The sequence below is a fragment of the Cupressus sempervirens genome, chromosome 4 (assembly GCF_028749045.1).
Source record: "Cupressus sempervirens isolate cs-2001-9-10 chromosome 4, ASM2874904v1, whole genome shotgun sequence".
In the NCBI taxonomy this organism is placed as follows: Eukaryota; Viridiplantae; Streptophyta; class Pinopsida; order Cupressales; family Cupressaceae; genus Cupressus; species Cupressus sempervirens.
In genome coordinates, this window is record NC_143121.1 from 876,944,295 (window position 1) to 876,955,593 (window position 11,299).

The following is an 11,299-nucleotide window of genomic DNA, read 5'->3' on the forward strand; positions in this document are numbered from 1 at the left end:
TATCATTTTTGTGACTTGCATGGTGATTAAGAAAACTTGGTGTTATTGAATGGTTTCTACTTCCAATAATTAGAGTTAAATTTTCATTAAAGTTGTTAAACTAGATTTTATTTCAAGGAATTTGTTAAGAGTAAGAGTAGATGGATACTTTTATGTTGATATTAGTGGATGTTTAATAGGGATCTATAAACTAGGCCACTAGCATCCTAGTGGCTAGTTAGGAAGCCTTGCATGGTAATCTAGTCTTTTTCCCTTAAATTATTGCATCTACAGAGGTAGAGCTATGAGTAAACTTTCATCAAATTTGATCCCTGTCCATTTGCTAATCTTTCTATTCATAGGAGTAGAAGTAAAGCAACAAGTAGTTTAGTAGTTGGAGTTCATTCTTAGAAGAAAGTTAGAAAATCAAAGTGTTATTGGTGGACTTTTTGTCCATCATCACCATCAAAATCATTCAGCTCTAATATACATTGCAAAGCTAGATTCATCACCATCACAAGAAAATTCAAAGTTATCTTTGAATGAAAAACATAAGGAAACCTATGTGATGAACCAAAAAATCACATTAATATAACTAAGTTAGTATCCATAGGTGTAAGGAACATTATATTTTTTCTCATGTCTTCATGCATATTTAGTTTTCAAGAGAGGGTTGATTGTTTGATATTCCATATCAAGTATTCAATTCTTATATGTTATATAGTGGTACAAAACTGACATCAACAAGAGCTAAGTTGAAGTGTTTGGACCACTTAATTCATTGACTTGGGGTGTCATTCACTTCATGATCTTGGTTTTCATTCTTTGGAGATTTTGGTACCCATTGCTGCCTCATTTGTTTTCTAATATTGTTAACTTTACCTTTCTTTTCATCTTCAATTCTACTTGTGTTCATATAGTTCTTAGGAAGATGTCCAAGTTTTATATAGATAAAACATATTTTTGTAGTCTTTTTTTCCCTCATATGATGTTTTATATAGTTTTCTCCAATGTGCTCAAATTCACCATAATAGTGACATTTGCACCATGTATTGTAATCCCTTCCAAATATTGCTTTCACAAATTATTTTGTTGAGTTCCACTATGTTGGTGTTTTGAAACATCATAATTTCAAATTATCCCAATGAGAACAAGATACATCTAGGGGCAACTACTTCCCATCTACAATATACATTTTAGAAACTAGGCCAACTATAAGGATAGATCCTTCTTCTACTTTAGGCTCTACAAAACCTAGGAGGGTGTGTTGCAGATTCATTTATATGGTACTAGTATTGAAAGCATACACTTGAATATAAAAAAGTAGATAAAGAGAGCAATGTTTCTGGATCCAAAAACATTGCTCTGATTATTAATGGATTGTGGAAATCTAATAATATTAAAGTAGATAAAACCTTAATCTTCTAAAAATTATGTAGAGATCCTAGACATGAAATAGCTCATAACATGACCTAAGAAATTGATAAGCCAAGCGAGGGCAACAATTTTTAGTTCCTTCAACATTAAAGGGAAAAGATAATTGATTAATGATGTTGATTTCAGAAAAACCAAGACATGAACAACATAAAACTTTTATCATGTAGCTAATCAATGCTTTATCTATTGGGTAGTCCTACAAACCCTAACACACATCCTTGAAAATCATTGACATATCCCATACATCAAGATTTCTTGATCTATCCATTTAGCTTGTGAATTAGACATCTGCATCTTTCTAAATCTCATAATCAACCTATCCCTTCATGATATCTACAACCCTGTGATGATAAAATAAGAATTTACATAACTCCTTGAATCATAAGAAAACAATATCAATGCATACAACTTAGAACAAACTGCAATTGGATAATATGCACATTGTACATATATCATAGAAGATCACAAATAGCATGAAAATTTAGATAGAAGATTAATTTTCTGCTGCACTTTTATTTATTTCCATGAAATAAATACAATAAGATTCATGAAATTGAAACATACATAATATCTAATAGATCATAACTATCTATATTCTTATTACTTTCTATTCATTACAAGAGAAATGCTAAAGAATGTGGTGGAATCAAGCTCTGGATCCAACAATGTGGTCTCACAAACTAGAACTGACATGGTATCTCAATCATTAAACATATCAAAAATTGGAATCCTTTGTCTCACACTAGTGAGAAAAATCTCAAGATTGAAACCTCTACAATAAATCAGAAAGAGAAAGATATAGGAAAGGAATGAAATCCTAGATCTGACATAGAAGAAACATGTGTCCACTTGAATCTTCATTCCTTGTTATTGCAATGCATCTATCATCTTTCTACAACTAAAATCTAATATGATTCTCATCATTGTTCTGTAGAAAACTAAAAATATCTCCTCTAACTAATGAGAAACCCCATTCTAAAAATAACCATCAGATATGCATCTAAAATGGTGATAATCCATCCACAAACTGACTTGAAAGTGAGAAAAATCGCCCTAATTGCATTCTTATTGCCTCTAGCACACATTCAGTTCATCATCTTGCTAGAAATTAAATCTAAATTTCAATACTTGAATGTGGTTGTAAATTGAGTACTTGAGAAAAAAACCTTGAATAAATTGCATGAGTGGCTTCCTATACAAAAACATACCCCAAAAATAGAAAATTTGCATTTGTCCAGTTCTGATGATATATAATAGTCATATATCTGCTAATCAGAAATACCTAGAATATCATTTTGAAGTTTAGGTCCTTGGGCTGGCCTCATAGGTTTGCATATACCTTTAAACTTTATGCAAAAATTTAAAAATTTATAAAGTCAAAACTTTAGGATATATCCCTTTCTAATTTAAAATTTTTGCACATTTAGCACTAAAGGATAATAAAAATCAATTTTTTTGCATTTTGAATTCTTTCCTTTTTATTTCCATTTGGGTCAAACCTACTTTGACCAGGATGACATGTGTCACCTTACCATTGGTCAGTCACCTGCTTCATCATCCACCATTGTCCCACCTATCATGTTGCCATGTGGTAGCTTCTCATTGACTCTCCAACTGCCTAGTCAATGCCATGCCATCCTCTATTTGGCATGTTGCCACATCACTACCACATGGCACCTTCTTATTGGTCAAGAACTTGCATCTACCATGTCAGCATTGACTGGGCCCACTACCATGTGTCAGCTAGGTGCTTTCCCACATGCACAATCAACAACTTCCACATTACATATGAGAATGTACCTTTATGACATGCGGCCTATTATGCAACATTGGCACCTCAGGAAGTGTGAAAAATCTAGAGTGCCTTTGCCATTCCACTCTTCCATTCATCCTTTCATTTCCATGTGTCATGATTTCATTTGTCTTGATTGACATCATTGATGCCATGTTAGCAAGTTTGTTCAAAATTTATTCTTGGTCCTGTTGGCTCCTGATTTAACAATGTTTTAATAACCAAGTATACAAGGTAAGATTGCATCCATGGGTAGCTATCTCCAATAATGGACACAATCCACCAAAAACCCGAGCCAACTATAAGGCTACACTTCTACACTTTAGGCTCTGCAAAACCTAGGCAGGTGAACCTCTTAAGATTTGACTATGTGACTAGTGCAATGAACATAATTAGGATCTAGAATACCAGATAAAACCCATCATTCTTCTATACTCAACAAGTATTTCATAAGCATGAAATAGCTAATGACATAACTCATGAAAATGGCAAGCTAACTACGGGTTAACATTGAATAGCTTTCAACATAAAAGGGAAAAAATGATTTGATTGATAATGTTGATTTTCAGCAAACCATGACTTGAATCAACATAAGCCTATGATCTTTCAAGATGATCAGTGCCTTATCTATTGGGAAGTCACACAAATCCCTAACACATATCCCAAAAAGTCATTGATATATGCCATACATCAGGACTTACCTGATCTATCTATCCACTTTATGAATTAGACATATGCATCCTTATGAATCTCATACTTGACCTATCCCTTCTTGAGATTTGCAATCCTATGATGACGAATTAAGCACTTACATAACCCTTTGAGTTACCAGCAAAATAAATCAACATATACAACCAATAGATTGTGACTGAGTTTCATACTCTTTGTTTACAAAACACAAGAGATTTTAGACAACATGAATGGGAGATAAGATACCAGAAAGAAGATTAACTCGTCGTAGAATTCTATTTATTTCTTTGAAACAAATACAGGAGATGCATGAAATTGGAATGCCAAACTACCTAATAGGTAAGAACTATTTGCATAAAAGATGTAATGCTGTTCAATACAAGAGAAGTAATGTTGAAAGAATGGTTTCACAGTATTGGGAATGCATCAAGATTGGACCAAAACCCTGGTATCACAGTATTGTGCCCTTTTTCTCCAAAAGACTGGAACCTATTGGTCTCTCAGTTACAAAAAATTGGAACCCCTCAAACAATGAAATACAGAAAGATATAGAAGAGAAATAATTCCTGGATCTAATCTTTACTTGACAAGTGTCCACTTGAAATTCAATCATGTGCAAATGAGTAACCTCTTTCTTCTTTCATCCCATCTGATCTGATTTTGTTTCATCATTATCTGCAACTGATTTGCAAAATATCTCTGCTTAATGATGAAAAACTCTTTGGGTCACCAAAATATCTGATTGTCCCATGAAAATGCTAGTGAAAATGAGTTTTTACTGAGTAAATTTGAGCAAATTCAACCCTAACTACATTTCCATTGCCTTTTAACCACATTCAGGTCATTTTTATGTTATAAAATCAAATTTGAACTTCTTGGTCTGAATACAATTGCAATTTAGGTATCTAAGAGAAAACCATGTGTAGCTTGAACAGATGGATTCCTGTGCAAAAACTAACATTGGAATCAAAAAATTCAGACTTCCACAATTTTGGCAATATATGATAAGGCATATCTAGCCTTCAAGAAACCCCTTGAATCTCATTTTGAAAAATACCCCTCTGCTATAAATGAAACACAGGTCTGCACATTTAAATTTTAAAAATTTAAAATATCTAATGTTTGAACATTAGAATGGATCCCTATGAATTTAAAATCAAATCTGAATGTGCACTCATTTTTGAGGAAAAATATTAAATTTTGTATTTTAAAAAGGACATTTTATTTTTCCCTCTGCCTTCCAATTCGAGTCAAGAGGCTTTGACCAAGCCTTTCTACCATGTGGTGGCCTTTGATTGGTTGACCACTACTCTCAGATGCCATGTCATCATCTATGGGACCTGTACCACGTGTTGCCATTCTATAATCTCGCATTATTTAATTGGTGCGCATCTTCATTTTGCGAAAATGCACTGTCCGTCAGATCTGCCACATGGTAGCATCCTGTGTGTTGCATCTGAACTGGTCGTCTATGCCACCTCATCATCGATTGGGCCTGTGCTACCACATGGCAAAAATTTGCATTCCCGCAATTTTTATCTATCGAGCATCTCCATAATGCGAGATTGTGCCGTTCGTCAGATCGTGACACATGTCATGATCTAAATGCTTCTCATTTGAACTGCTTTGTAATGCCATCTCACCGCACCTAGTTCCTGCACTACCACATGGTTCAATCCCACTTTCTCGCTTTATTTAACTAGTGCGCACTTTGTTTTTGCGAAGAAGCAAGCATTGTTGGATCTCACCACGTGGTGTGATCTTGTTGCATCTGGGTTTGGGTGCCATGTCATCAATCTTTCTTTTTCACGTAAAATTATGCTGATGACACCTCACATTAATTTGCAATTGGCTGTTGATAGGCAGACCCCACACACACACAACTATGGCTTACAAAAGCCCACGTCCTATTGGACACAACACAAATTGTTTAGGATTGCATTTAAACCTTTACAATCTCTATCCCATGACCCATGTGGGATATATTATTCTTACTAGCCTTTCCTTTTGCTAGTGAATTTCTTTTCAATAGTCTTTTGGCTACGTGTTCTTAGATGTCTCCTATGTTCTCCATGCCTATTCTTTGTGAGTTGCTGCTCTATCTCCTTCTTAGCCATGGGCTCATTCCTTTGCCTCCTGAAGATGTCCCCCTGCACTTTGTATTTGCTTAGTTTCTTGTTGAAACATGGATCATGCCTTGAAACTATGAGTCTTTCCTTTTTTGGTAGATTTATCTTTTGGTCTTGAGGCACTGCTTAAGGATGCGGCACTACCGTTGGATGCGGATGATCTTGGGCCATTTGATGAAGTGGTGCAGATCCTTCTTGGGTGGCAGTGCTCCTCCGATTCCAAACTACTTGGGGCACTTCTCAAACAAAGGATTGACCACTTTGGCCACATTCTTCTTCACAGGCGCCGCTGGCTTCACTCCTCACTTTGGTGCCATTATTCATTGAACTATTGATCCTCCTTCTTTGAAGTTGACTCCCCTTCTCAAACAGTGGTTTGTCTTTTGTTAAAACTTTTCCTTTTACATTTTAGGCACAACACATTCCTTGAAAATGATAAATTGTTTAGAAGCACCATTATAAAGATCCTCCAATGACATTTTAAGAGGGTTTATGACATCTTCTCCTCTCCTTTGTCTATGACCACCTCCCTTGCAAGCTTTGCTGCTCTGTTTCCAAGTGCCACTACCTACTCATGCGGATCTTTTAGTCTTTGACCTGCTATGGCCTGCTGCTCATGGAACCAAGCATTCCTTTTTAATTGTTCTCTCCTTTGACTGGTAGTGTCTCTTTATATCCACGTGGAGCTTCTTCTTTTATGGCATCTCCTTCTATATATGCCACCCCCTATTCCTTCTTTGTTAACGTGGGTCTCTTTTCCTTAAAAAAGAATGATCCCTTTATGTTAGCTGGCTCTGCCCCTGAACACTGACTTTCACCTACGGCTTTCAGTCGAATTCATGTTTGCCTTTCTGGCCTCCTTTTTAATTTAAATGTTCTTTGACCAGCGGGGATCATCCTTGTTTATTTCCCTTTTTTGAATATGTGCATGCTTCTTCAACATTAACAAATGCATTTTGATTCCTAGGACATGTGCATTCTTTCTTTTTACTTCAATGTTTAGCACATGCTTGAGCTTCATCATATGAATCTCCAATAAGAACTACAATTACTCCAAGACACTGAACTGATTTTCACTTGATCTCAGCAGTAGTAATAGACATCACAATCACTACATTATAACCAAGTCTTTCTATGGCCATTGCAACTCCTTGTGCATGGTTACCAGCTGAGAGATGGTAACGTCTTTTCTTTAACAAAATCCTAACCCCTATTCTTTGGCTCAACTTGGGTTTTACTCTTTGAATCATGTAGAATAAAATCCCATTTGGAGAAAAGAATGGAGAGAATAAGATTTGATCTAAATCAAATTCAAGCATATAAATTCATCCTACTAGTTTGAAACTAATCCATTAACTCCAAGCAGAGATGAAACCTGTCCTTTAAACATATTCGTAGCATCTGACCATTATTTATGCATTTCTTGTAATGACACAAGAACAACATCTCTAAGTTTCTCAAAAATTGACATTTGCAATACAAATTGAAACATATCTTCATTCCTTTTTCGAAATATAAATATGTTGATAAGAAGACAGTGCACTCCAAGTTTCATATCTGACACCCCCTCAACTCATGGTCTAGAGAAGTTTAGTTGGCCCCAAAGTGGGTTCGGCTAAATTTTTTTTCGTTTTTGGACAACTGAAATGCTAAATTGATCCTTTGATCATCCCGAACTGATTGAAATTGATTTTGAGCATTAATTTGATCATTAAAATTTCATTTTATCATTTTCTGCAAACTATCACTTTCTGCTAACAGGGCCTGTCGACTGGCTTTAAAAATTGACCTGAACACCTAACTAGGTTCTGAAAATTAGCACATTGAATCTTTGCTTGACATACTTTCAGCCTGTCGAATCTTGTCTCATTATGAATTCAGGGTCAAAAGATATTCACTATCAAAGTTGCCTTCTCAAAATTACCTGCAAGTAAACATGTTAGAAAACAACAAATTGGGCTCGGAATTGGCTCAGAAAACTGGGCAAATGAGCACATGGGGAAAAGAAAACTGGGATGTTGGTTCTCTATCATGAAGACATTATGAATCTATGATTTGGGCTCATGATGAATAACTGGGCACAAATGGCGTGCTGTCAAAGTGAGCTACTTGGATTTGCTGACTGGAAAAAATGTTAGAAAAGCAATTTTTGCGAATGGAATTGACCTAGAAAAGTGTGCAAATGGATTCCTCATCACTTGAAAACTAACAAACTTGGAGTATTTTTAGAGTACAACATAGTGGTACAATCCATTCGATCTAGCCAATCATGGATCTCAAGTTATAACATCCCGAATAGGGCTTCCAATCAATCTACATTTGTTGACACCAATAAAAGATAGAAATTGCGTTTGAAAATTGATCAAACGGATTTGTCATAAGCTAAAACTTGAAAAATAACAAGTTTTTGACATCTTCAATGCAATTCAAAAGAAAATTTCTCATTTTGGTCAATTGGTCAAAAGTTATAACTCGTCAAACAGGGCTACCCAGAATTAGGAATCAATTGCAAAGGTATGAAAACAGTAACTGACCAACTTTGAGGGATTCAAAACCTAGTCAAATAGACTCAAAATGACTCAAAATATGAAAAATAGATTCTTAGATATGGACACTAAACACTCCCAAAGTGGTGAGTCTTGAAACATTTTTGGGTACAAGATATTCAGTTGCAAACACAGCCTCCTGTCGCTGTTTGACATTGGTGTAAAATGCAGATTTGTAAAATGCTCAAAAAAGGACTTTGCCAAATGACTCGGAGTGATATATTATCATCATGGAACACTTAGACACGCTAAATGGAAGGTGTTAGAAGCATTAAACACCTCTTATTGGTTAAACTGATAGCCAGGTACAAAGTCATTTTAAAGCATTTATAGGGCTCAATTTTTCAATGGTGCTCAAAATTGACCATGCAATTTTTAGTCCCAACAGGTCCCATCTAGCTAGCCATCCAAGGGTGGGGCCCTTAAATGAGCCTATCTCAAAAAGCCATGGGCCTTTGAGACAACTTGTTATGTGTGCATTGATATATTTAAAATACTCAGAAGACCTTATCAACATAAATGTGGGACTATGAATTTGAGTATTTTTTTTCCTTTATTGTGCTAGCTCAGTGGGCACGGGCCTATCTTCACAACTTAACTAGCCTCATTCAAATTGCTCATAGGGGTCTCCTACCTCTTCTTGTTTTTCTCCCAAAAAAGGTGGTCACTTCATGTATACGCTTGAGGATAAAGAAGCCTTGTTTAGAAAACATGCTTTCATGATTGGGTGCAAAGAAGAGAAGAACATGTCCAAGCTCCTCTATTTCTACATACTACAAAAAATGCATGAACAACATGTCAACCATTGGGCTTTGTTTCCTCACCCAATATGCATTGCACACAATGGGTCTTGGCTAAAAAAACTTCATACCTATACACCTTTTGCATATGAACCAAGAAAATACCATTCAACACAAGTAGTTGGTTGTTGCATTTCCCTTTCCTCATAACAAATGCATTCTCTACGTGATTTCTTTTCTTTCTCCCCTATCACATAGCCTCATTCTTCATCTTGTTATTGTTGGAATATTTAGAATAATTGGGGAGGGTGGGGGGGGTGAATCAGTTATCCAAGGTCTAGATGTATAAATAAAAATTTTCACAACTTAGTGAACCCATAAAACATTCATACCCATGCATGCAACTTACTGGATTATGCAATCACTAAAAATTATATGTTATTGTCAAATTAACTTATAGAAATGTAAAGCATGAAACACAATAGATTAATTAGCACACTTGACACATTGATTTATGTGGAAGCCTAATTTGGGAAAAACCACCAGTAACATGCTACTCCTTTTCACTCTTTTGAAGTGATGCCCTATGAAAGGCCAACCCTGTTAAAGGTTACAATACACACTGTTAAATGTGACCCAGTTAAGGGATTTCAATCATTCTATTAGAAGTGAGCCTTGTTAGAGGACTTTAGGCCATTCACTTGGACTACCACCTAGTTAAAAGATTTACAAATGACTATTAGGTCAACCTTAATCCAAAGGATTTACCCTAGACTAGTACAATTGTTAGAGAGTAACATAAGAGCTTTGATCAGATACAACATACAATTTTTTTTGTAGATTATAGATCTCTGTTGAGTTCTCAAGTATTCTTGGCCCTCATACTTTGCAATTCTGACAACTTATTTACCCTTCAAGCATTCATCTTCTTAAGCCTTCTTGCTTGACATGCCATTGTAGACTCTTCTCTTGGGTCTCTTGATGAAGAAAAACCCTTAACTCTTCCTCCTCCCTAGGTTCTCACACATGAAAATATTTTCTTCATGACCAGACATTCTTATAAATAAGGAATTAAGATATTTTCTTGCTCATTTTCCATTGTCCAATTTAGGGTTTTGGATGGATTAGGTAGGATACAATGTATCTACCCCATATCTTTTCTTTTCTAGAAACTTCTCCTAGAATCCATTTGAATTCTCCTAAAAAATATTTTATATCAAGTTTTGTGCCACTAGCTCCTCAACCTTATCTTTATGCTAGTTCACAAGTTTCAAGAAAACAAACTTGTCAGCTTAGATTCGACAAATCTTTGATTTTTAACATAATGTAATAGCTCGACAGTATCAACCTTTTGATGCTTAGCACATACTATGTTGCTTGGCATCAACTAAAGTTTATTGATGCTCAACATCAACTAAACTTTGCTCAGCATCAAATATCTTTCTCTACATCCACTAGAACTTGCTTTCACTTTGCTTCAACTAAATTTTCTATTTGGCTTGCACTATCTTTTCTCGACACCTACTATCCACTCGGTCAAGCTTGGCAACCAAAATTTGCATAACTTGTTCTTCTAAACTTTCTTAGTGTAGCCAACATTTGTAACCTTAAAGTAGATTATCAATACATCATGTCAACACTGTCTTAACTAATCCTTGTACTTCATTACATAATCATAACTCAACCTTTCCTGTAAGTGCTTTTATTACATATTATTGATCAAATCCTCTTCATAAATCAACTAAGTGATAGTACTTGAATCTTGTAAGCAATTGTCTTACTAGCAAATAGTAGATTTTACATAAGTGACAAAATAATGATTGAAACACATAGTCTTCTTCAACAATATCCCTCTTTCAAAAATCTCTCTTAACAAAGATCCTTTCAATTAGATTTGAACAATCTCCCTCTTTGGAATTGATGACAAACCAAACTGATCAACCAAGTTAATCAAATGATGAACATCTTGTTCAAGCAAACCAACTA